The sequence below is a fragment of the Hylobates moloch genome, unplaced genomic scaffold (genome assembly GCF_009828535.3).
Source record: "Hylobates moloch isolate HMO894 unplaced genomic scaffold, HMol_V3 SCAFFOLD_8, whole genome shotgun sequence".
Classification (NCBI taxonomy): domain Eukaryota; kingdom Metazoa; phylum Chordata; class Mammalia; order Primates; family Hylobatidae; genus Hylobates; species Hylobates moloch.
The window spans coordinates 105023035-105050992 of NW_026652283.1; the positions used below are offsets into that span (position 1 = coordinate 105023035).

Consider the following 27958-nt stretch of genomic DNA (forward strand, 5'->3'; position numbering starts at 1 on the left):
TGTGATATTATGGGATACTATTTAACTGTCAAAATAAAACTTTAAAAGAATGAATAAGCACTTTACAAAAAAAATAAAAGGCCACTAGTACAATGCAATCAGTCTAGCTCAGGCTTCATATGATTTAGTGAAAACCAGAGATGAGAGAGAGAGAGAAAAGAAGGTGGAAGAGGAGGAGGAGGAGGAAGAGGAGGAGGAGGAGAAGGAGAAGCAGAAGGAGGAGGAATTAATTTTGCTCTAATATTAACCCCTTTAAAATTGAATTCATTTAAATCTAACCCTTTAAATGCTTTGCAACAAAATATGCATTATGTATTTGCTAGTTTGTTCTGTGCAATTTCATTCATACAAAGTTACTGTCAAAAAAATAGGCCAAGTAAAGAGCCATTTATAAATAACATATTAGTAAACCAAGTTAAAGGGACTTTATTTATCCTTTAACCTTCAATTTGCATTAATTGGGAGCAGTCATGGGAAATAGTGCCAACCTCACCTCAGGTCAGATGGCTTAACAAAATGGACTGTTTCATGCCCAGAAATAAATATATTCCAAATATAAATATGAATCAGTTACAAAACAGATTCCTTTGAAACTACAAAATAACCACACTGTTAATATATTTGTGCCCCAATTAAAAATGTGCAAAGATCACACATTCTGAGCTAAAGCTGTCCCAGGGAGTGATTCTCATTTTTGCTTTGAATCTTGTGTAAACAAAACTAGGCAGTCTCCTTTGAGCCACAAAGAAATTCACAGCCCCTGTTTTCCAAAGAGAAGAACTGAAAATGGGTATGTTTAAGTTGGAAGGGTTTGGGGCTTGGACTTGTTGCTTTAAATTTCCTTCATCACTGGGAAATCACTTTCAGTTTGTCTACCTGAAGAACTCTAATTTGGTTTGTTCTCGGTTGGAGGCACACCATGAAAAAGATGCCGCATGTTTGTATTATAGCAAAAGTTGGAAGCAACCTCAGTGACAATGTTTCATTTTCTTCTTCGCAGTTTTATCTTTAAAACCTGAATCTGTTCTCAATCATTTAGAACAAGGCCCGTGACATCAGACTGCCTGGGTGCGATTCTTGGCTGGCCTCTTCTGCACTGTTTGACTTTGGGCAAAATGCTTAACTCTTCTCCTCTCCTTTGTTCATCTGGAAAACGGGGTTATTTATAATACTTACCGCATATGGTCATTGTGAGGATTACCTTATGTGAAATTAGACAAAATAATTAGAACAACCCAGTCCATAATGTGTGCTTAATAAATGTTGTGTATACAAACGCTTATTAATTATATGAGGATTTTTGGGTTTTTCACAGAGTCAAGTTCAGATATATTGTTCAAAGCCTAAATCAAAATTACACTCTCAAAAAAAAATTGAGGTCCAATTTTTGCATCATATACCTACATATATATATATATATAAATACAGTTTTGTATTTATATGTTAATGTCAGGGGTAATGGTGTATATGTATACATAATTGCCATAATGTCATAACAACTGCTACAAACACAAGCCTTCCTGGCTTTGTTAATGTAGTCTTTGAGAATCCTTTCTGAATAAGCCTCTTAATTGCCTTGGTCTTCAGCCGTGCATTATAAGAGTTTCTGACTGTCAGCCAAATGGTGAGGTGAAGTTAAAGGTTTTGGGCTTGAAGGTTTATGAAATGGGCGATGTAGAGAGATTTTGAAGAAAATAAATAAATACAACTCCAAAGTCTTCCTTAATGTTGTTTTAAAAGAGAAGAAAATTAGTAATAAGCAAGTCAATTTTAATAAATATATTTTTCCTTTTAACATACTGAGTGTCCACTGCATGGAGTCATAGGGTGGAAGAACCACTGCAGAAACAAGACAGGGCAGCTTCTTCAGAAGCCCAGGGTCAAGAGCAGAGAAAATTTGCTCATGCTCACATACATATGCACACCCACACATAACCAACAATCACTTTAATGATATAACAAGGGCTTTTATGTAGCCATAAACATTGGATACTGGGTGAAAAGCCAACAACTGAGTATGTGTTTACTCAATGTGGCAGTTAAAGGGAATGCGCTGGTATAGATTAGCATGGTTCAAGCCCACATCCATCATATTGAGTCAAAAATGTAGAACAAAAGATATACAAACAGAGATTCGTATCATATAGGTAAATTAAAAATACACAAACATTGTTCATTGCCTTGGATATGCATTTATGTATGTGAATGTTAAAAAAGAAAAACAGTGGTCTTGAAAGATACAAACCAACTCACATTCTGGGCTTGGTGTGGGGTTGTCAATGTCAATGTTGTACCTATGCTCTAATTTTTCTAATTAAAAAAAAAGGCATTCTTCATGTTATTTTAAAATATACCCTTTTTTAAATTAAAAAAATTAGAGCATAGGTGACAAAATGTTAGCAATGTTTTATATTTTGGGTAGTGGGAACCCAGACGTTTTCCCTGCTAAGCTCTGTTTTTCTAAAATTTCTATTTTATTCACAACAACAACAACAACAAAAATTGTAGGACTGCAGTTAGTTGAAAAGCGGCTTCTCACTTGCCATGCGGACAGCCACTCAGCGACGTCCTCTGCGGCATGGCAGGTGTCATGGTCTGTTAGGCTGCCTTTCTCATCTTGTTTGTACCTGGGAGAAGTGTTCACCATATGATTGCATTTGGCACAATCTAGACAGCTCCACGGCTTCATGCTCAGATGCTTACCCTGATGAAGAACCCATCGCTTCCCCACAGGTTTCATATGGCAGTGCCCCACCCTGACGGCTCAATTGCAGCTCTTGTATGTTGAGACCTATTCCAGGAACCATCCACTGAAATAAAGCAGAATTCTCTTTAACACAAAGTGGCTAAACAGTTTGAGGTTCACATTTGCCTTTTATTCATCTTCCCAGACTGCCAATCCAAAGCTCTTGGGTCTTGTCCCTAAAACTCCACAGAAATGTACATCTCTGAGATTCACAAAAGTTGTCCCATGCCTGTAATGTGTTCTTGCAGTCCTTGTGTTAGAGTCCCTTTCCCTGCAACCATCTCCCCTTTAGAATAAGATTTTATCTAAGTCTATTTGCATTTATTCAAAATCAGAGACAGCTCTGAAACCAGACCCTATTTGAACATAGAAATAAGAACAGTTGTAGATTAACTGAATGTTGGGAAACTTTAAAACAACAAATTATATTTATCTTCTGTGTTTCCTTTTTTCCAGATCTGCGATTTCCTTCTGGTTGGCTGTCCTGCGTGGGTGCCAAGTTCCACACATGATTTAATGAATAAGAAGGTCAGATGTCAGCTTGACTATTTGCAGACTTGTGATCTTTGCTATTAATTGTCCCTTTTTAATATTATTGGAATTATCTCCTAATGTGTAGTGTTGCTGTTGTTATTTAATGTAGTTTTGAACTCTATAGGTATTCAGAAAAAATATAAAGCATTAAATGAATTAAAAACATAACAGAAAAGCAATGATACTAATTCACTCGAGAAAAGAAGAGTAACAGGGCAGTGAGCGAAAAGAGCCCATTTTCACTTGTTATGCCAGAAAATTGTGCTCAGTGAAGATCCAACAGTCCTTTCCCATGTGTCTTTTCCTTGAGTGCTAAAAAGGCGGGCGGATCACGAGGTCAGGAGATCGAGACCATCCTGGCTAACATGGTGAAACCCTGTCTGTACTAAAAAATACAAAAAATTAGCCGGGCATGGTGGCGGGCGCCTGTAGTCCCAGCTACTCAGGAGGCTGAGGCAAGAGAATAGTGTGAACCCAGGAGGCGGAGCTTGCAGTGAGCAGAGATCATGCCACTGCACTCCAGCCTGGGTGACAGAGTGAGACTCCATCTCAAAAAAAAAAAAAAAAAAAAAAAAAAAGGCATGAGAATTAGATAACCCATTGGTTCCTATGGTCAGATAGGGTACAAGCACCTGTGCAGTAAAGATCCACTTGACTAGCAAGTCTTCTGAATTTGCCTTTCAGTCCTGAGGTATGTGATCATATCAAGCAACCATTCAGATCACTGGGTTATAATTTAGGATCCAGTTTGTTTACATTATTATAACAGCACAGTTTCAGTTTATCTCTGCATATAAGGTTGTGTCAGAACTTTCCTTTCTGTGTTTATTATTTTTAGCAGTTTAAAAACTAACTATGGAAAAATGGCTTTCTGGTGATAAGGTGACATTCAGGCTTGGTCAGGGTCTGGCAGAGTCTATAGAAATGCTCACTGGCTGTGGGAGCCAGGCCTTTTGAATGCTGTCTTTGTGCCTCCTCTTGCCCATGGCCTCTGGCCTATTGTCTAGGCGCCGGGGTTGGGGTGGTGCTATCTGATTGTAACCAGTGCTAGTATTACAGCACTCAGTGCCCAGGCCCTCCCTTGGGGCCCCCTGTCTGGCTGCCTCTGTCTCCCAGCCCTCCCTAGAGAGGACCAGCCATAGTTCTCATATCTAAAAACACTATTTGTAATTTATAGAATGTTCAAGAAAAAGAGATCACTAAGAATCTTCAAGACCTATGGTTCTCTAAGTGTTTTTCATCTTTACAAATAGCCCTCTCTTTTTCCCAGTGGAAATCTTTCAGTGGCCCCCAATTTGTAAAGCATGGAAAAGGACAGCTGTTCTGTTTAAAGATGAGAAGGCTCCTGCAGCCCCAGTCCCCAGCCTCTTCTTCATCCCACCTCAATCAAGGTGACCTCAGAGGTCTTCCATTCCCACCAGGAAACCGGGGGCACCTCCCAATACTTGCACACTCTTTTTACAAGGCATTCTCCTCAATTTACAGATAAGGAAACTAAGAAGAGATTTCTATAAATGCTGAAAACCTGAGGCATTAGACACAAAAGAATGAACACTGTATTCATATTATATAGTTCTAGGAAAGGAATAACTAATCTGTGGTGATAAGAATCAAAATAGTGATTACCTTGGGGAGAAGAGAGGATTGGCTGGCAAGGGGCATGAGGGAATTTTCTGGAGTGATGGAAATGTTTATAGAACCGTGGGCTACCTGGCATCTGTTAAAACTCAGCTGTGCATTTTACTTTATATAAATTGTACTTCCATTAAAAATAAAAACAGAGGAAAATAAAGAAAACATAAATTCGGCATTTAGTGAATGAAAATACTGTAGCCAAATATTTGAGTTTGATCAATTTCCTTAAAACTATGTGGGCTGTTTATTGGATCCAGTCTAAATTCATTACGCAGAATTTCTGAAGATTGAAAATCATGCTGTTCTAATATTTTTTGTTCAATAATCACCAAATCCAGAAAGAAAAAACTCTCAAGGAATTCCAAGCAATGAAACCTGTGACATGGCTAAGATGTGAGACCTGGGAGTTCTGGGAGTAGAGATTCAGAGGACAATATTTGATTCCGCTGACCACAGAGGCCAAGAATCATTGCCCTCCCAGTGTGTAGCTCCCGGAGGTTTAGAGAGGCACCATATTCCAGATGGGGTCCTCTGAGCTTTTAGGGCTCTGAGAAGCCCCTTAAAAGTCTCTGCTGGGAGGAGTGCTGGTGGGTAGACACCATCTGGGTCACCACCCAACATGCAGCTGGACTTTTATCTGTTTAGGTATTGGGCTTCTCTATCCGTTTCCATGTATATAAAGAATTCCATAAGTGAGAAACATGTGACAAACGTTACACATGTTGTATACCCATTCTGGTGTATATTATTTCCTTAATAAGCCAGATGACATGGAATTCTACCCTTTTAACTATGCTGGAGTTTGCCTCCTAAGATTGTACAGAAAGACATGGTCCAGGTCTGGCACATTCAGGATGGTTCTGCAGAGTCACACTGATCCGAACTCATGCTAAGAGTTATGGATAATCTTAGTTTCAGCCACTCCCCCCAAAGAAATGTCCCTCCTGAGCCCCTTTCCAGGATTTCGATGCAATCAGGAACACTGTGAACAAGAGGAAAGATGAAAATAAGCTTGGGGCCCTCCGGAGGCACTGAGCATGTAAGTGGTTGTCGTTGGCTCTCCATCCAAGACCATATTGCTCATTGCCTAGGGAAATGAGATGCCATAGTGAGGCCCCATCCTGCGGGGATCCCAAAGATGCCTTGCTTTAATTTGGGATTGTATGTTGTTCAGTAATCTTTACTTCACCGATATAAACCTCATTTTTGTCATGCATTACTTTAACATGTGCTATTAACAATATTCTTCAAATTCAAATTCTTCATAATTTTTTTAATCCTTTGCTCCTATTTATCTGACTGCTTTTTAAATGCCCTATAAAATGCAGACTTCTCATATATCTTAGCAGAGTGGAACTTCTGGTGACTGAGGTTGAAAGGCTTTCAGTGGTACCTGTCAAACAGGCTACTTGCGAATTCAGTCTTTTTGCTTTCATCGGGCATCAAGAACTATCAAATAATGGGCCCTGTACCTGTGTTATTGCAGTAGGGCATTTTGACCCTCTAAAAAGCACTTTCCTTGCCCTGAAATACTTTGAAACAACTTCATTTAAATTTTGCTATTGTATATTTTAAAAGTCAGGTAGTAAAGTGGAAGGTAATTATTGTGGCAGAAATACAGCTAAGGACATAGGCCAGGACAGATGGTTCCCAGGGGCCAATTCTGCGTTTTAGAGCCTGGTGAGTGAAATGGGACTGGGATGAGCAAGGAAAAGGTTTTTGAAAAGGAAATGATGACGGCGTTAGGAAGCGGCAAGAAGAGTCATGTGGAGCTGGAGAAGGAAGGATTTAAAGATGCTCAAATGTTCCAGCCTTTGAGGCTGTGTTAATTTTCTTCAGAAAGGACAAAATGTCTACTACTTGAGTGATTTCCCAACAAAGGGCCAAAGCCTATTTCACTCACAACACAGATCCACATTAACACAAATTTAGTTCACTAATGAAGCTATGGTAAAACTGAATCATCCATGAAAAAGAACACTTTAAATAACCAGGACATTTTTTTAACCCACACATACTGTGCTTTGCCTGCACATGCACACAAATTTCCTGATCAAACCAAATTTAATTTAGCAAGAGATTTTTCTCCAACCAGTTTAGTTTAATGTGCATGAGAGCAGAAATGAAATTACACAATATAAGAGTTTGAGCAGAATTTACTTGTTTTCAATTCCATTTGAAAGGACCTATTTCAAGTCATTAAGAGTCAATTTAACCAAATGGAAAATACCAAGATATAAATCATATGTCTTCTCCATTCCAGGGACTTTGGGCAACCGTCCTCCTAGAGCCAAAGTTCTTGAAATTTCCTTCTTTCTTTTCTCTCTCTTGCTTTTTTTCTTCCTTGGTCAAGTGGCTAATGTAATGTGTGTAGTCAGATTCCAGTTATTCATGAGAATGGGAGGGTAAAATGTCAATTGTTAAAGCCCAATTTATTGACATTTTTCCACTTTTTTTTAAACAGTATGCATTTTCATCCACCAAACTGCTTGTAAGAGCTGTTCACAAGTTAGAAAATATATCCGGGTTTCAGGTTTTTTTGTTTCTTTGTTTGTTCTTGTTTTTGTTTTTGTTTTGAGACAGAATCTTGCTCTGTCACCCAGGCTGGAGTGCAGTGCCACGATCTCCGCTCACTGCAAACTCTGCCTCCTGGGTTCACGCCATTCTCCTGCCTCAGCCTCCTGAGTAACTGGGACTACAGGCACCCGCCACCACGCCCGGCTAATTTTTTGTATTTTTAGTAGAGATGCGGTTTCACCATGTTAGCCAGGATGGTCTCGATCTCCCGACCTCGTGATCCGCCCGCCTCAGCCTCCCAAAGTGGTGAGATTACAGGCGTGAGCCACTGCGCCCGGCCCGGGTTTGAGTTTTATCTCCTTTTCCTTTCCCCAAATGTTTTCCCTGTTGGTGCTATTGAGCTATTAACAATTTAAAAGCAGGTTGAAAGAAAAATAACAAACACCCCAATGTGTATATTATTTTTATTCTCCGTTTGTAGACAAAGAAACTTAGGGTAAAATGGTTAGGAGCAGTGCCTAAAGAATTCACTGTCACAGTGGCAGGGCTGGGCTTTAACTCAGATGGCTCTATCTGCAAGCCCCTGTTCTTTGGAAGAGAAGCAATAGGTCAAAGTATACCACCATAATACATTGGCCAAATTGGAGAAATAGCTAAATTTGTGAAGAGATCAAAGTGTTATTTTGGGCCTGCCCATAGTGAAAACCATAAAAAACAGTGACTTAAACAGACAAAGGTTTATTTTTTTCTCCAAAGCAGGGGTTGTGGTTCTATGGTCAGCAGGGACTCAGGTACCTTCTGTGATTCTGCATTGCTATTCTTAGCATATGGCTGTATCCTCAAGATTTCCTCTTGGTTCAAGGTAACTGCTGGGGTGCTAGCCTTTATGTATAAATTCGAGACAACAGCAACAATGGGGGAGGGGTAGCAAAAAGCACCCATTACTAGCTGTGTTTTTCCTCTTTAGGGGGTCTTACCAGAATGCCCATCAAGCAACTTCTATCTACAATCTCATCTACCTACTCGTAGTTGCAAAGGAAGTGGGAAAATGTGGCTGGGTACCTTGCCACTCAGAATGAAAGTGGGATTTCGTTGTGAGGGAACATTGTGGAGACACCTAGCAGACTTGGTCACAATTAGGCAGCTACTGGAGGCCCTTCAAGTATGGAGATGAAAGGTCAAGGTGGGGCTTTCAGGGGACTGATTTTGTAGCCAAGTGTATAATGGATAAAAAGGGGAACGATGAAAGGTGGTTTTGAGTACTGCAGTTTGTGGTGATAGGCTCGGTATTAGTGAGATGGTATCAGAGATAGGAGAAAATAGATGCATGTGATCAAATTTGTAGAGTAAATTGACCAAGAAGAATGTGTTTATTCATTATCTGCCATCCAAAACTGTGAACTATGTTTAAACACACACACACACACCATACACAGAGGTGTGTATGTATGTATATAAACACACTATATATGTGTATGTATGTTCATACACACATGCATACATAAAACAAAAATAACAGTGTAAAACTTTTCTAGGGCTCCATATCACCAATAGCAATGATTTCAAACTTTGGTATCCCTAAGAATCACCTGGAAAAAGAGGCTAAATTACAGACTTTGAAAGAGAATGTGAGAAAGAGAAATCATAAAGATGACTAGGAAGTCATCATAAGAAGCCAGTTGTAAAGATGAGTAGGAAGTCATCATAAGAAGCCAAGCTGGAGAAAGGAGGAAAGGCAGGACGGGGAGGAAATAGTTGTTAAGTTTTGTTCTCCCTTTTTCCCTCTCTTATTCCCTCCTTCCCTGCTCTCTCCCCTTCTGTTTTTCTTTCTTTTTGTCTTTATTTTTTTAATTTTAGAAGGAGTAGACTTATGAGTTTGGTAATCATATTTTCATAGACTTATAAGCTCCCAAATAAGAAAGAAATTAACACTCAATTCATCATCACTCCCTTTTGTTAAGCCATAAGACAGCAGGTAATGCCATTTTACAGATGACAAAATCAAGACTCATCTATGGTGTTGACAGTTGGAGCTACCTCTTTCAGAATTCCTTATATCCAAAAAAAGAGCATAGCTCTTTTGGAACTCTTTATATCCATGGTGCATGATACACTGGCGGGTGCACACATCCCTTGTGTGTGTAATATACACAAAAATGATGAAGTTTGTCAGTACAACTTTCTTGGTACTATGTGTTTGACACCCTTAGCTTCAAGGAAAAACCTACTTTTTATTTTAACTTTTACAGTCAGCAACAGTTAAATAAGTATAACTTGGTTTTCTTATTTTAACCCCCTCTGATTGCATTTTGTAAAGCTCATGTGAGCCCTATTTTTTCCCACCAAATACTGGAGAGGGGCAGGTTTGGTTGGCACTGGCTGCTGGCTACTCCAGGTGTCTTCCCATGCAGCTTGCTGGGACAAGTGTTGTGATTTCTGCTCTGACATCCTGGACAAAGTCTCTCATTAATAAGTAGATGCCTACACACTTACGTAGTAAAAGTATAAAAGCATTCATGGGAAAAACACACACCAACTGTAAAACAGTGGTTAGCTTGGTGAGAGATGAGTGAGAGGGGAGAGAGAGAGAGAGAGACTGGTAGTGTTTTGCTGTTTTATTTCTTTTAGGGTGATGGATCAAATACCCACAGATCTGAATGGTGGGTACATGGGTGTCTATAATATTGTTTTATATGCTTTGAATGTCTGAACTGCCTTATAACTTAAACTTTTTAAAAAATTAAGTAAATGACCTTCTTATAGGCAAAGTGATTTGAGCCCTTGAAATGAAATCTTTACTTTTAGTTTTGAGCAGCCTAAGATGGTGTTTCTCAAAGTAAAGCATGCATTAGAATCATCTAGATGGTTTGTTAAAACAGTGTCTTACGTTCCATTGCCAGAGTCTCTGATTCAGTAGGTCTAGAGTGGGGCCTGAGAATCTGCATTTTAACAAGTTCCCCAGTGACACATGTTGCTTATCCAAAGACTACCCTTTGAGAATCACTGGTCTGAAGGAATTTTTAATCAAGACAACTAGAGTTTTGTTGATTGCTCACTTTTTCATTCATTAAACAAATGTCTGTTATATAAATGTGTCTATTCTAGCACTTGAACTGGGCCAGTTATTGTGCATGGATGTATAAAGATGATCTGTCTATGGTGGAAAGGATACATGACTGTTCAATACGTTTGTGCAGTTTGGTCACTATGTAAACGGTGCCCACTGGAGTACTACAGCTTAGCCAGATGTGGCAGTCAAAAGAATTACCAAAGAAAGCAATGTGTGCACAACAGTGTAATACATGCTGTGATATAAATATGCGTGATGTTCTTTGAGAGATCAATAGAACAATGAAACCCAAAAATGAATTGGGGGCATGGAGTCAGGCAAGTCTTCCTGGAAGATAGGATACCTCAGTTGAGTCTACACAGGTGAAGAGAAGTTATCTGGCCAACAGTAAAGGTATAGGAGGACAGGCAGGGGAAGTAGAATATGCAAAGACATGAAATGTAATTTGTAAGAAGATGGTAATAGATGGAGTTTAAGAATTCAGGCTGGACCAGGTGCAGTGGCTTATGCCTGTAATCTCAGAACTTTGGGAGGCTGAGGCAGGCGGATCATGAGGTCAGGAGTTTGAGACTAGCCTGGCCAATATGGTGAAACCCTGCCTCTACTAAAAATACAAAAATTAGCTGGGCGTGGTGGCACACACCTGTAGTCCCAACTACGCGAGAGGCTGAGGCAGAAGAATCACTTGAACCCAGGAGGTAGAGGTTGAAGTGGCCCGAGATTGTGCCACTGCACTCTAGCCTGGGTGACAGAGCAATACTCCATCTCAAAAAAAGAAAAGAAAAGAAAAGACTGGACAGCTTCTAGTGAAGAAACCATACCAAGGCCAAACAATTTCTGGTTTGGGAGTTTGCTTAATAACAGAGGGAACAACTATTTACTAGCTCCCTTTGGGAAAACACATTGTCAAATAAATATTTACTAAGCTTTTCTCTATGCAAAACACCATGCTATGCCAGTGGGAGGTATAAAAAGTACAGCCAATTCCCTTAAGAAAGTTGTAACTGGCCAGGAGCGGTGACTCATGCCTGTAATCTCAGCACTTTGGGAGGCTGAGGCAGGTAGATCACCTGAGGTCAGGAGTTCAAGATCAGCCTGGCCAACATGGTGAAACCCCATCTCTACTACAAATATGAAAATTAGCCAGGCATGGTGGTAGGCACCTGTAATCCCAGCTACTTGGGAGGCTGAGGCAAGAGAACTGCTTGAACCTGGGAGGCGGAGGTTGTAGTGAGCCGAGACTGCGCCATTGCACTCCAGCCTGGGCAACAGAATGAGACTTCATCTCAAAAAATAAAATAAAAAGAAAGTTGTAACTAACCGTGGTGGTGGAGGTTGGGGTATATCACGATACATATTCACAAAAAGGTGAACAATCATTCTAGTTATTTATTATTTATATTTTGGCAACTACAGATAAATGGGGTAGATATCACATATTCAAGATATTAAGAAGAGCAAAAGTTGATGGTGGATTGCAGTGATCTATGAATCCTTTACTGAGGGCATTAGAATTTGTATCAAGCCTAGAAGAATAAGTGGAATTTGACTTTTATTAAAGAGGAGAAAGGGAGAGGGAGGGAGGGAGGGCTATCAGTCCTAAAACCTATTTTCAACACTTGGCAGGTTTTGTTCTCATGTTGTTGTTTTCATTATTGAAGGCAATTTGGTATCATTTCTGGATTGTTCCTATATTATGATTTATTACATGTTGGAAAATTTTTTATTTCTACCTCAAACATTTGGCACACTGACGTACCTTTGAAATTGAAGTTAATCAATGAAGAAAAACAGGCAGGGATTGTTATGTTTAGGCCTGATCATCAAAGACAACAGCAAGTGTTCTCCTTGCTTTTTTTTTTTTTATTATTATACTTTAGGTTTTAGGGTACAATGTGCGTGTTTGTTACATATGTATCCATGTGCCATGTTGATTTCCTGCACCCATTAACTCGTCATTTAGCATTAGGTATATCTCCTAATGCTGTCCCTCCCCCCTCCCCCAACCCCACAACAGTCCCCGGAGTGTGATGTTCCCCTTCCTATGTCCATGAGTTCTCATTGTTCAATTCCCACCTATGAGTGAGAACATGCGGTGTTTGGTTTTTTGTCCTTGCGATAGTTTACTGAGAATGATGTTTTCCAGTTTCATCCATGTCCCTACAAAGGACATGAACGCATCATTTTTTATGGCTGCGTAGTATTCCATGGTGTATATGTGCCACATTTTCTTAATCCAGTCTATCGTTGCTGGACATTTGGGTTGGTTCCAACTCTTTGCTATTGTGAATAGTGCCGCAATAAACATACATGTGCATGTGTCTTTATCTCCTTGCTTTTTTTAGACAGTCTCTCACTCTGTCACCCAGGCTGGAGTGCAGTGGCATAATCTCAATTCACTGCAACCTCTGCCTCCTGGGTTCAAGCGATTCTCCTGCCTCAGTCTCCTGAGTAGCTGAGATTACAGGCAGGCACCACCACACCCAGCTAATTTTTGTATTTTTAATAGGGATGGGGTTTTGCCCTGTTGGCCGGGCTGATCTCGAACTCCTGACCTTAGGTGATCCATCTGCCTCAGCCTCCCAAAGTGCTGGGACTACAGACATAAGCCACTGCACCTGGCCTCTCCTTGCTCTTTTAAAACCATTTGCAATTAATTGAGAGTGAACCAATTACTTTCTTTCAGTGCCGTTTTTCTTCCTTTGAGAGGAAGCATTTAATATGACAGGCATCATGCCAGCCATTAGTTATCAATGTTAACAGGGTCTGAGGCAGCAGTGATGAACTGCCTATCTCAGTCAATCTAGGGACCACCATGTAGTAATAAGCTTAACCTTTTTCCCCCAGCAAATCTTTCATGAGAATGATTAATAAATAATAATTTCATCTGATAGAGTATGTGTTTGACTTCTTTCTCTTCTGCTGCTTCTTCTTATTGTCTATAAAATTATAAAAGACAGACAGCCAAAAGCAAGAAGCGAGAATTTAATACACAGTCTGAAGAGATAGACCCTGACTACATAGGAGGCTGCTGAAATTATCGATTTTATTCATTTTATTTTGATGTTCCCATTTAATCCAAAATCCTGTCATACATATTTTACAATTCTCATTTCATCTGAAATAGTATAATACGTATTTTTCAGCAGGTAGATACAGCATTGAATCTGCTCATTGTAAGAGCATTTACCTACTTGATTTTCTGGTCATTAGGAATAAGAAACAAAGATTTGAGCATATCCCATTTAGCAACCACCAGATTACATGGACCTTTAGTGTCCTCATTTAAGCTTGGCCTTGGTTCATTTACATCTTGGATCTGTGGACTACAATTATAGCCATGTTACTAAATGATTTATGTTTTTATTTAATATGTTGTTAATGAAAAGTAACTGTTTTCTCCATTAAAATTCAAAGAGAGTAGAAGCTGAAAACAAAAATTGATGTGTATGCAGTTTTCTGTATGTATATTATATTTCACAATAAAAAAGAGGTTAGAGCAAACAGAGTAACTGTAACAGGATGGGAAAATGACATCTAGTAACAACTAGCAACACAATTTCTCAAGGAAAGGAGCGATTTATTTGGAAAAAATGCCTTGGTCAGTGTGCTTGGAAGTAAAAAGATAAATTTCCAAAGGATCTGGGCGACAGTGGAACTGTTGTGCTGTAGATAAGGGGAGGTTTTGGCTGTTACTCTAAAGAAGAGAAGGAGAAAGATAGAATGAATGGATGGATGGAAATGAATGAATGTGCAAACTGGACAAAGCACCACAGAGAAGACAAGAGGCTATAAAGTTAACAAGGTGACTCCTTTCTATGACTTCTCAGGTCCTCAATAAAGAAACTGAGATGTGCGATGTGTGATTGTAGTAGATCTGCTGTAGAAATGACCTACCTGTGACTCAGTTGAAACTGAGATGAAGCGTGGGGTGAGACTCAGGCAGGTCAAGTGCCCACAGGGGTGGTATCCAAGGTGGCTGGGGGGATTGTAGAAAACTTTCATATTGGGTGTTCAGACCAAGGTGGAAGCTGGAAGAGGAGGTCTTTTATTAACAGATGTAGCACATTATGGTGGTTTATAACAGTACTGCTTATGTTTTAATCCTTGACTAAACATAATCATTTCAAACATTTGAAATTCAAAGAGAAACCTAACATTTCAAATATTTGAAAGAACTATTAGATAGTAAGTTTGGTCCACTGATTGCTTTATTTCAAGATACTGAAATGATTTGGGGATTGACTCCCATACTTAATTTCTAAATCCTCCTATTTAGATAAATTTCTACAACTGTTATTATGACTTCTGGAGTATTCTAGTGGAGGTCCTGGGGAGAATCTTCATCTGCTTATGCCAACTATTGGTGTTTCTGGTCACACAGTATTATAGAACCGTGAACATGGAAAGTTTCTTAGAGATGATCCTTTGCTGCTCAAAGTATGGTTTGTGGCTTGAAGTATTGGCCCCACCAGGGAGCTGGTTAGGAATGCAGAATCTCAGGACTCACTCCAGTTCTAATGAATCAGAATCTGTACTTTAACAAGATCCCAGGTGATTTTTATGCACAGTAAAATTGGAGAAGGCTGAGTCAACACGCAGTCAACATGCAAGTGGAGCTCTTGCAGTCCACATAGCTAGATGTATTGTATGATGGTTGTTCCTCCCTAAGAATGCTCTTTGAAAAGGGGCGGAGCCATTAACAGCTTCTGTCTTGCTTGGCTTGGGGAGCAGTTGCCATTTTAAAGGGCAGAAATGCTGCTCCCAGAAAGTAAAGAGACAACAGGATCCAAAAAAAAAAAAAACGTGCGTAGGAATGGTGGTTGCCTGGGGCCTGACTTAGTTAGAACAAGTCATCTCATTGAAGAAAACATGATGTAACATTATCTGTGGGCCTCTTAAAGCTCATCTGAATGACATTACTTTATGGAAAACCTAAACACCAATAGGCCTTCTGCTATAGATTTTTGAGGAACAGAATGGGAGTGAACGGGGAAACAAGTGGGCATGAATGTAATGCTCATAAGAAATATGCTCTTATGGCCAAATTCACTCATGAGCTCTGTATCTGTACCGATCTGGGACTGACACATTTATTAGCACCCAAACCGTGTTTGTGTTACAAAAGGTGGCAGGATATTAGGTAGGAGAGATGGAGCTAATCTTTTCTGTGAAAGATTAGATGCAGGACCATGCAATAAAATGAATGTGAGACTATTCTCACATACTGCTCAGCCATAGAAAATACAAGCTTCTGTAACAAGAAATGACTTTCAGTAGAAGGATCTAGATGAACCATTGCCTTGATAATAACTATGGAAAAGAAAAGAATTCACAGTAATATTCCTTTGCACCTGAGCAACTATACATTGAAGGAATCAGCTTTCAGTTCAGAAAGGAAATGCTGAAGAGATATCGTGATGCCCCAAGATGTGCAGACCCAGAGAGGAAAGCTGCTGTCCAGGCAAAGAAAGGAGTTTCAGGAGTTCCTCTAAAAGACTTAGACACTTTAATTATCCTAGTGAGGAGCCGTAAAACAGAGATGGGAGGTGGGCCTGGCCCAAAGCAAATACAATAAACTCTTTGTTATTTGGTGGATATAGATTATATTAACCAAAGAAAATGATACTTAAATCATTTATCTACTTTTCCCGGGAACTTTAAAACCATTACTGTTTTCTACCTTCATTTGAATCTATGGAAACTATAGTTTTAATTTGAAAGAATAGAACAGTTTAAGCTTCTACTACTAGTTTATTTTCCTGGCTAAGTGATAAAGGGGACAAAGTGAAATGTATACCTGTATAATTGTTTCTCTCCAAATCAATATTTTGTAAAAGTTCATTTTTTTCTCAAAATTTATCTCGTTTCTTACATTATAAATATGCCTTAAAATATATTCATAATTCTAATTTCTCCCAGACTTCAGAGATTGTCTTATTTTTCTTGGCCTTATACTATAACCCAGTACTGTCCACTAAATATATAAAGTGAGCCACAAATCCAACTCACATATGTAATTTTAAATTTCCTAGTAACCACATTTAAAAAAAACAGGTGAAATTTATTTTAATACTGCATTTTCTAACTCAATATATAAAATAGTATTCCAACAAGTAACCAGTAGAAAAATTATTAAGGAGATATTCTACATTCTCTTTTTCATGTTGTCTTCAAAATCTAGTGTGTATCTTATAGCACATCTTATTTGAACTAGGCAAGTATGAAGTGTCTAGTAGCTATGTGTGGCTAGTGACTAGTGGCTACAGTGTTGAACAGCACAGCATTGATTCCAGGACAATCATTCCTAACATTTTGGATTCAAGGTTCTTTAGGGGAACCTTATGAAAACTGTGGACCTTCCTCCCAGAAAAAAAAATTATATTAGCATACAATCCCCCATAAATTTTCAAGGAATTTATGAAATCTTAGAAGCCCGTCTTAGACCCTCCTGAGGTAAAAATCATCCCAAACTGCCATAATTTCATCCCCAGTCTCACATTTTTTATAGTTGACCTTTTAGATTTACATAAATTATTTTAAAAGGAACTTATATTATTTCTATAAATGAAAAAGGTGTCATTTATTAAAAGCAAAAGATAACTGTAAAAAAATTAGTATTATTCTTTTAAAAATTCATAAACCTACCCCCTAAACTTATCTTTCATATCACTCTTCGGGATACACTGCCTAGGGATCTGGAAACCAGATGAAGAGGCCCTGCTTTTGGGCCTCCTCTGAATGGATGCAGGAATGAAGTGGAGCCTGTAGGGATGTGCTATTAGGTCATTATAGCAACACAACTGGTTATGTTATTTAAGCCTGCACAGTGAGATGGAGACTGGGGGTGTAAAACTGGGCAAAGTCATTCACTTTGATAAGGTTCATGGACTTTAGAATTATTTATTTCTTCTGCCGATTTTTCTTCCCTGGCTGTGTTTGCCAGAAGATACACCTGAAACTCTGTCCTCTTGTGGGAATGGGTTGGTAAGAAAAAGAGACCTGGGTAGTGGCGTAGATGAGCTCTGCTCCAGGCCTTAAGGAGATGGCTCTTTAGATCATCTTCTCTGCTAGCTTCCTCCTTTCACAGTCTAATTGGTGAGACCCAACGGACAGAGGAGGAAGGAAATAAGTGCCTGGCTGCTTGACCTTCCTGCCACATAGGCCTCGAGTCCAAGATTGCAAATGCAAATGCCAGCAAAGGTTGGGTGGGTAAGTTCAGTGAGTCACTTCTTAAGGGACTGGAAATTTGGACCTTTGAGCAAAGTCCTCCCCCTTTTTTTGTCAAATGTTGACTAATTTGTTATTAATATTATATTTAACATTAGATATTTACACTTGATATTTAATACTAGAAACACCAACCAGAAGACTCACTGTAGATTCTAATTCAGGGTGGATTAGGCCATCTGGATGCCAATTAAGCCTTCTGCCAAAACATCAGTGCTGGTTCTCAACTCAGAAACATGTTCATACATTTTGTTGGTATCACAGTGATGGGAGGGCTGGGATGCTACTGGCCTTTAGGGCATTCAGAACAAGGACAGTCCTGCACCCAAACATTTGTCCTGCCCCGAATGCCATAATGTCCTTGTTGAAAAACACTGAAAGAGTAAAAGAAATTCTGCAGGTCCTCATGTGATAATCCGGTGCAACTCTCATTAGGAGCCAAAGCCCTGTTTGGTAAAGAGAAGACAATACATTTTTCTGGAGCACCTCTTTCCTTTCAATTGGACAGGAATAGCAGACACAGCAGGCTTCAAGTATTTGAGATTTCTGATCATCTTTGGGTCATCTCACATTTCTGCAAAGTTTTTTTTTTTTTATTTTCTCTCTTCTGGTTTCAGTATGCTTACACTCTTCGGAGGGTTTTAGCATTATTCTTTTATGAAATGACTTTCAAAAAGTGGCACCCGACTTGACTGAATGACTTGACTGAAAGTATATGATTGAGAAGGGCCTCTGTTTCTAGACTCCCATAATAGAGAGTATAGCTGAGATGTCCACTCATCCCCAAAAGGGAGTTATGCTACAGGTGTGACCTCCAGAGCAGTGGATGTCTTTGCCCTCGATTATTTGAATACACTGAATTTGCCATAATGCTCTGTTCCACAACCATGCCAGTTCCACTGGAACATTTGTCAGCTTTTATTCAGTGCTGATCTTTTTGCCTGAACAAACAAGGGTGTATATGACCCATTCTCTGAATTTTATATGAGTGATGGGGTGTTTTGTCGCTTCTGCTCATCTAGGGGATCTGTTCATCAAGTTTATGAAAACTTTTAGTGTGCTGTAATATGCATATACTAAAGCATATAAGGCTCCATTTTTTTATGTAGTTATATACCCATGTAACTACCACTTAGAAGAACATACAAAACATTTCCAGCAACCCTGAAGGTTGCCCATGCCCCTCTCTGTCACTGCCTGCCCCATACCAGGATTACCACTTTTCTGAATTTCATCACCATTCATAAATGTTTTTATCTGTTCTTGAACTTCTTTTACATATTACATGATACACATTCTTTTGTATTTGATATTTTTTGCTCAATATAACCTTTGTAAGATTCATACCTGTTGTTACATATGTCAGTATTTTATTCTTTTTTATTGCAGAGTAGTATTGAGTACATGGATATACCACAGTATGTTTATTCCTTTTCTTGTGTAACAGAAAACTGGGTTGTTTCCAGTTTGGGACTGTCTTTTGGTGGACATATGAATTTCTTTTGGATATAAACCTAGGGGAAGATTTGCTAGGCTATAGGGTAGATATATGTTTGACTTTATTAAAAACTTTCAAACAGCCTTGCGAAGTGGTTATAGAAATTTACAGTGCCCCCAACAGTGTAAGAGAGTTCAGTTGCTCCATATCTTCTACAATGCTTGATAATGTTAGTCTTTTTAAATTTTAGTCATTATAATGGGTATGTAATAGTCTCTCATTGTGGCTTTAATATGCATACTCCTTTGCATTTTCACCTAAAGTAGGTGAGTCATAAACATTGAATGTCATGTAGAAGCTTTTAAATTCTTGGTTCAGCCTACTGTATGTGCAATGGTTTTTGAGGAATTCCTAACCCTTTTAAGGAATCCTAACTATTTCTCTTTCTAGAGAGAAGTGATGTGTAATTGTACAATCATCTCAGCTTAGTCAGATGTGAAAATTCCTCACCCACATCCCTAGTGTGGTATCTCCATGGCATGGCCTTGATAAACAACACACAGGGGAGGATCCAACATTGCTACCATAGGCATTTGGCAATGAATTTGCCTCTCCATACACAGGGAATCCTGTCTGTTCAATAATATCCAATGAGCATTTATTGAGCACATACTTTGTTCCAGGCACTGTGCTGGGCATTGAGAAAGCAACAGGGAAATAGACACAGTCCCTCTCTTTTTTGAAAGACTCACTGTCTAGTGAGGGAGTGAGAAAGTGAACATACAATTGTCATGCACTGTGATAAATGCTTTGCAAAATGTGTATTTTCAGGGGGCTTGGAGGCTCATAGCAAAGGTCCTTGAAGAGAGCAAGAAAAAGTCTTCCCAGGAAAAGTGGACACCTGAGTGAGTGTTACAACGAGAAGTGGGGCATCCCAGGCAAGGCAGCTACCAAGCCCAGGTGTGAAGGTGAGCTTCTCCGCAGGTTTCTCGAAGGTTGTTGGCACAGCTGGAGCATAAGGCACATGCAGGAGGCACTTGAAAAAGATATAGCCAGGATGTGTACAGGGCTGATCATGAAGGATGTACTTAAGTGAAATATATTTTGCAGAATTTCAACCCAGAGAATCTCCCTTTTGGTCTAGCTGCAAACAAAAAGAATCAATACTTCCCTCTGACTGTCTCTGAATACTGAATTTTGGCTTCTACTCACTTTTTGAAGCCAAATTGCATGAAATTAGGCCCCTTCCTTCCTTCCTTCCTTCCTTCCTTCCTTCCTTCCTTCCTTCCTCCCTTCCTTCCTTCCTCCCTTCCTTCCTTTCTTTTCATTCGTTCATTCTTTTTTGAGACAAGGTAGAGTACAGTGGTGCCATCATAGCTCACTGCAGCCCCGACTTCCTGAGGGTCAGATGATCCTCCCCACTCAGTCTCCCAGGTAGCTGGAACTCCAGGCACACACCACCATACCTGGCTAATTTTTTGCATTTTTAGTAGAGATGAGGTTTTGCCATGTTTCCCAGGCTGTTCTTGAACTCCTGGGCTTAAGCAATCTGCCCACCTTGGCCTCTCAAAATGCTGGGATTACAGGCATGAGCCACTGTACCTGGCTGAAGTTGGACTTCTTTCCATCTCTTTTTGTGAATATAGACATATTTTCTATTTAACAGTTTAGAACAAATGTGAATTTTCCCATATATGGTAGTCTAAGAATTGAATTGTAGTTTCTTAACTAGGTTTTTGTTTTGTTGTGTTGTGTTGTGTTGTGTTTTATATGCCTTCCAGACCCAACACCCTAGCCAGTGCAATGGCTCTGAGTGTGGCATAAGCCCACTTTTAGTTTTCTTATGGGATTGAGTAATGTTCTTGGTGTTAGCATCTCTCTTTTTATTGGAGGAGTAAGGCAGACACTTACATTTCTAATAAAAGATCTGCTCGTTGAAATCAAGCGAGTCCTGATGGTGTCGGGAACCTTCTGCCCTGAGCACAACAGAGGCAGCCATGGGGTATCAGAATTACCTCCATTATACCTAACAAACACTCAGGTAGCATGCACCTCTTTCGGTTTTCCATGCAGTATTCCAGCTATGTAGCAACTTGTTTACTTCTCACAAGCACCCTAGAGTTGGAACGTTTCCACATATGGGGAAACTGAGGCACCAAGCTATTAAATAACCTTCTCAAGTCACAGGTGGAATTTGAACCCACAAACTCATAGACACCATACTATGCTGCTTCTTTTTACTTATAAAATATACAGGATAAACTCAAAGGAACAAAGTTCATTCAGCAAACCTTTGTTGAGCAACTGCCTGGTGGGTGAGTCAGTGACACCTTTGCGCCAGAAACTCTTAACCAATTTGGGGAGACAGATAGTAATAAATGTTTGTAATGCAATGTTAACCTGAGGAGGAGAGTCGCTAACTTTGCCTGAGGAAGTTAGGGAAGGGCTTCTGCCTGAAATACGGGCTCAGCCTTTCACGAAACGGAGTGAACAGACAGGGCAGTTCTGAGTCGTGATAAGGCAGAGCTTGTTTGGGAGGTGTCAAGTGTTCTGTGGGGTGGAAGATGTTTTAAGGTGTGCTGTGGAGACTGAAGTTAGGAATAGGACTGGTGGAAGGTGGTACTTGGGGCTGGGTGTGGGGTTCTTGAATGTGAAGCTGAGAAGTAGGACTTTAGCTTGTACCTGGTGGGAAGTCATTGAGGGTTGTTAAGTAGAGGAGAGAGCTGATAAACCACCCTGTGGAGAGATCCAGTTTGGATAACACTGCAGTAATTCAAGAGAGGATGAAAATTTGCAGTGTAGGTTATTTTAGAATCTAGGGGCATCAGGTGAGTTGACAATTAAATGTAGAGTCTGAACTGTAGCATGTGGTGGGGGAGGAGGAACAAAGGTGAGAGCAAGAGGGAGAGAAGGAAGGAGAAAGGGGGAGAGGGTGAGCACAATGTCTTCTGAAAGGAAAAAAGGAAGGAAGGAACCGAGGGAGAAGGGAAAAGAGAGAGAAAAAAAGGAAGGAAAGGATGGAAAGAGGAAAGAAAAGAATATGCCAGTATATTTAAAAAATATATTATGATGAAATGTTACTGGTATGATAGTCCTATGATTCAGGCTTTTAGAAGTATGTGCTCAGCCAAATTTTGTTTTGGTGGTTGACCAGCAGTTATTTTCATGACTCTGTAGTAGCCCATTGAGATTACTGCTATCTAAAGATACTTTGTCAGGTTTATGTAAGACTTCATTTAGGGGGCATTGCCTTGGCATGCAGACAGCTTCCAGGCCTTACACACCAGCAGAAACATGTTCTCTAAAGAGTGCAATAAAGCATTTTAAATTCATAGCTGGGCACCTCAGGAGCAAACAAGAGCTGTCACATGGAGCACTTTCAAAATAATGCTTTTCTTAAAAAAATAAAAATAAATAAAAATAAAAATAAAAACAGAAACACACAGAGATATTTGAAATTCATCCTCACAATTGTCAAGCCTGAATCATAATGGCTTTGAACCCAAGGAACCTTTAAACATATGAGGATCATAAAACCTTACTTTAAGCCAAATTATCGCTGCTCTCTGTGCCAGTTATAAGCAGCATAATTAGTGGAGTGAACTACTTCTCCCTGCAATTATTATTATCAGGCTGGTGTGAGTATATTGGAGTTGAGAGGGGAGTAAAGTTCTAATCGTAACAGAGTATGTAGATGTGGATAAGGTAGCATGTCAGGTGTTAGCTGTCCAGGCAGCCTCCCAGTGCTATAGGAGTCTCATTTCACTAGGGGTTTAGGTTACCACAAGCTTTGCTCATCTTCCTGCTGCAATACTGGCTCCTATAGAAGACCAGGAGGCACAGTGTAGAATCCTGAGCCAGAGAGAGCAGCCTGGAGTAGTGAGCTGTTTGCCTGGGTGCATTATGTGGCAAAATCCACAAAGCCATGACGCCAGCCAAGCGTCAGTCACCACGGGCATCTAAGGTGCATTTCAAGAACATATAATTGGGATAGCTTAGCTGCGTAAGTGCAGGACGTGGCTTTGGGTCCCAGGCGGTTTATTTGTTTAGAATGCCTTCATTCTATCTGACTTGGAAGTAGTGAATGAGAAGCTCATGCTGAGGATGTAGTGATGTCGGCAGGTCGTGAAAGCCCAGAGGACAGGGTAAGTGTCAAACCACCCCCGTGATGCTCTGTGTGTGAACACTGAAGGAGATTGTGTTGCAATTAATGTGTGGGTCAAGACATGTCCATCAGGGCATGGGCTTCCAATGGCCAACTTCTCTTAAAATTCTAATGTATCCTTCCTAAGGGTGGGATTACAGAAAAATACTTGTCCAGTAGTTCTCATGTGTCCTGAATTGGAATTAAAAGACAAAGAAAATATAATTCCTAAATTTCAAGCTTTTCTGTTGGGGGCAGGGAGAGGAAGGAGGGTAATACAGCGATATAGATTATAATCCTATGTTTTTTAAACTTTAAAAATGTTAAGGAGAATTGTAAAAGTAAAATAAATTACCTTCCTATTCTGAAATAAGACCCTGCAGGAATATATGAATAAAAAATATGTAATCCATTCCTAGTGCCATCCTTTGAGCGACATTTAGTTTCCTCGAGTACCATACCTGAGCGGACACCTGGAATATGTTCCAAAGAATGGCTCTGTAGAGGCTGAAGGTTTGGGGTGTTACATGTTACAAAGAAAGGCTGAAAGAATTGGGAGTGTGCGATCTGGAGAAGAAAAGACTGCAGGAGTGATTACAGCTATTTTTAAGCATGAGAAGGACTGAAGCACAGAGCAAGGAAGACACTTGTCCTGTATTTCCCTCAGGAAAAGAGTTTTATCCTTTGGGAAAGAGGGATAACAGATCCCTTTGGCAGTCTGATGTTTTTTAAAAAAAGACCTCTCCTCAGAAAATACCTTTATTATAACTGCAAAATTGCCACATAATAGCAGGGATCTCACAGGACCCTGTAAAATACATGTAAAGATCTCTTGTTTTAGATGGTAGGACCAACAGTGAATAAAAATTTCAGGATTTGGCTTGATTTAAGGAAGAATTTACAAATAGTTTGGTTATTGCTGCAATGGAACTAGGCTTTTCCTAAGGTGATTCCCTCCCTCATCCCTACAGTCTGAATGAATAATTGTGTAGAAAAAATACTTTGAGCTTTAGATTCACCAGGGCCTGGATTTGGATGCAGACGTGCTTCTTCTAGCTGTGTGTCCTCAGACAAATCATTAAATCCTGCCAAATATCTGTGAAATGGAGATAAAAATCTATCATTAGGTGATTGGGCTAGATAAATGACAGCAGGTGTATAAAACGCCTATCTCAGTACTACAGTAGATTATGAACAAAAATATACTTCTCTTAGTACTTCTCAAAGGTCATGAATTGAAAAGAAGAACAAGAAAAAGCCTAATTCGTGCCTCTGCAAAAGTTCTTCATGATTATGTTCCCTTTTTACTGTTAAGAATATTATTGACAGCATTCTAGCATTGTGTGGGAAGCTACAATAAATGTCTAATTCCAAATTTGCATCAGATTTATATTTCTGAAAAACTTGAAAAATGAACTGAAAGGTGATATTATCTTAAAGTTTTTTTTTTTTTAAAAAAAGCTTTTGAACCAAACTGTGAATGAACAGTGTAGAAAAGGAAATGTACTTGAAATATTTCAAAGTGTTTTCAGTGAGGAGAAACTTATCCTCAGTTTCTATTTAATACAAGAGGAAATGAGGTTGCATTTTAAGGTAATATTTAATAATGGGAAAGAAAAGTAATTATATATCAAGTGAAAAGGGATAATGCTAAATAATGATAGAGTGTAAAATAGACATTAAATGCCTTTCTTTAAGAACTAGAGAGAAACATATTTTTCAATGGCTTTTGGTAATGGGCTTTTTAAAATGTTCAATTGAGATATGAACTGGAGGATGTGAACATTTAGTCCTGTGGGTGGCAGGATATTCTTAGCAGCTTCAAGGATGTTTGCTGCATGGGAATTGTCTTTAATTCCCCAAGCAGCAAATTTGATGGAGCACTACATCCAAGGCACTGCTGGGTGTGAAAGGGGTCCCTCATCTTCAAGGAATGTGAGCCAGGTTGGGGAGTTCAGCACATACTCCTGAAAAGATGAGTGGTGCAGGCAATGATTTCCCAAGTGGTTGAGAGGAAAGAGAGAAGGTTGGAGATTGGAGCTGATGACAGCTTTCATGGAGGAAGTGATGACTGAGCTGAGCCTTGAAAATTGGGAGTTGCTGTCCTCCCATCTCAGTAAATGGCAGCACCATTCATCCGGGTATTTAATCCCAAAACCTAGAAATCATACTTGCTTCCTCTTTACCTCACCCCCAAATCCAAACTCTCAGCAACTCCTACCTATTCTGCCTCCAAAATAGATCCTGAGTCTGCACACTCCCACCATCTCCATTTCTGTACTGCTGGGTCAAGCCACCATCCTCCCTTTGAAATATTTTGATGGTCTATTAACTGGTCTTTCTCTTTGGACTTTTGGATCATCCTCCAACCCATTTTCCACAAAGAAGCCAGAGTGATGAAGTCACCACTGTGATTTAAACTCTTTAAAGGTTTTCCATTAGACTAAAAATAAAATCTTCGCTCTTCCACATGGCCTACTAGGCCCTGTGTGATGTGGCCCAGACTCACAGATCTCACCCCCTTTTCTTCTCCCCCTCACTCACAATGGCTGGGCCACGCTGGCTTCCTATGATTCTTTGATCTAGGTAGATGTATAATAGAGAAAAAAAGAATGTGAAAATTATTGAAGGCTATAGAAGGAGATCAGTTCTCAAAATTAGCAGGAGAGCTCGGTTTTATGTAATGATTCTGCCACACAAATGTGGGCGTATACGTAGGAAGCATGGTTTGATTTCAAGGACCTCTGGGAAGGAACCTTTTGTATCTCAAAACTTAGCTCTTTCACCAGCTTCATTAAATTATTTTCCAAGATAATATACTTCATTAAATTCCTACCTATAAGGAAGTACGGTTGGTATTTACTCTGTGCCAGGTACAGTGCTAGGTACAAGAGCTATGATGATGAAAAAAATAAAAAGAAAATAGACATGAGGACTCTACTTTCTTGCTGCTTTTCAGACTACTGGGGACCCAGACAATTACCACAGAAGATAATTACAATGAGGAGTTTTACAAGGTGCCATGAGAACACATGGGTGGGGCACCTAACTCTGACTTGAGAGGTCAGGGAAAGCTTCCCAAGGGAAGGACATTTAACTGAGAATTGAAATAGTGGGAAGTAGGGCAGAAGGCAAGGGCAAGCATTCAAGTTTTCTTGGCAGGGGAAACAGCACATGCAAAAAGACAGTGTTAAGGAAAAACATGACACTTTCATGGAACCCAGAAAAGTTCAGGATGGTTGCAACACAATGGCAAGATGGAGGAAGTGGAGAGAAGAGGAGCAAGGTATGAGAAGTAATTGGTGGCCTGTGTGTACAAAGTCTTATAAGCCATTCCAAGGTCTTCGGACCTATTACTAGTAAATGAGAGGTTTTAAGCAGTGAGATTACATAAGTGTTGTAGACAGCTCAGTCTGGATAGAGTATGAAGAGGGGCTAAAATTGGCAGGCCATTTGCAAGGCTGTTCTATAATCCAGGTGAGAAATAATGTTGGTATGAACCAACATTGAAGGAGCAAGGATGAAGAGTCCAGAAGAGAGATTTAAAAAGGGGAATTCACAACATTTGGAGACTAACTGGATGACATAGGGGTGGAAATGAAAAGAACAATAAGAATGTTTCCTAAGTTTCCACCTCCCAGGGGACCATTTGCTAAGATACGGACTCAGGTGTAAAAAAGGGGCTTAGGGAAAGATAGGGAGATATCACATCTGCTAGTAAAATGCCTTTCTTTTTTCTAATCTAAGATCAGGTTTTCTTTGTAGCATGGGCTCTGGAAATTCTGAAAATAGACGGATGGAAGAGTCTATGAAAGATGGAGAGGAGAGACAAGAGGGCATCCTAGAGAACCATTGAAGCCCTCTTAATTTTGCTTAAGCCCTGGCCAAGATGTCAAGCAAGTTCTTCTTTCATTAATACACAGTATTTAAAAGAAATATTTCATCTTCTAGTTAACTGCAAAGCCTTTCCAACTCCATTTTTCTGTCCTGCTTGGGGTTTACATTTTCCTCAATCAGAATTCTATCTACTTTGGACAAAGTGATTGTGGCCCCTTGAGGAATAAAAGTGTTTCGTCATTCCAGCTGGCTTCCCATCCCTCTTCAGCCATACACAGATCCTCATTTACATTTTGGATGAGTAAGTGTCTAGGCTGTGTGGTGTTTTATAAGCTTAATGGACTTGTGAATGTGGGAGAGACAGACACAGAGAAAGATGACCATAGATATCTGCTTGAGACATCACCCAATTAATGTTTGTGACATCATCCCACTTTAGCTGAAGGCTTCTGAAATAAGTAGCTCTTGTTTTACCTATTACTTAAACTCTTGTTAAACAATGTCCTTCCATGAGAAAGAGAGTTCCTTTTTGAGCACGATTTTTGAACAGCAGCACTATTGACATTTTGGACCAGATAATTATTTGTAGTGGGGAATGTCCTGTGCATTGTAGGGTTTTTAACAGCATCTCTGGCCTCTACCCACTAGATGCCAATAGAGAACCCCCCATACCCAATGGTGACAATCACCATGTCTGCAGACGTTGCCAAATGTCTACTAAGAGATAAAATTTCCCCTAGTTGAGAATCATTGCTTTAGGGCAGTAATTCCCAAAATGTGGTGCTCAGATCAGGAGCATCAGCATCA

General features: G+C 39.7%; 1 protein-coding gene across 7 annotated transcripts in view; it reads left to right on the forward strand.

Moving 5' to 3' along the window:
• Window positions 1-27958, forward strand: part of THRB (thyroid hormone receptor beta) — a 381142-nt gene that overhangs the window by 153171 nt on the left and 200013 nt on the right. For 4 of the 7 annotated variants that reach the window (XM_032162284.2, XM_032162285.2, XM_058442394.1 and 1 more), the window contains exons 2-3: window positions 3203-3274; window positions 20002-20138. The gene's annotated coding sequence lies outside the window, so the exon portion shown is untranslated. The remainder of the gene's footprint in view (window positions 1-3202; window positions 3275-20001; window positions 20139-27958) is intronic. The other 3 variants (XM_032162287.2, XM_032162283.2, XM_032162286.2) reach the window with 1 other exon arrangement.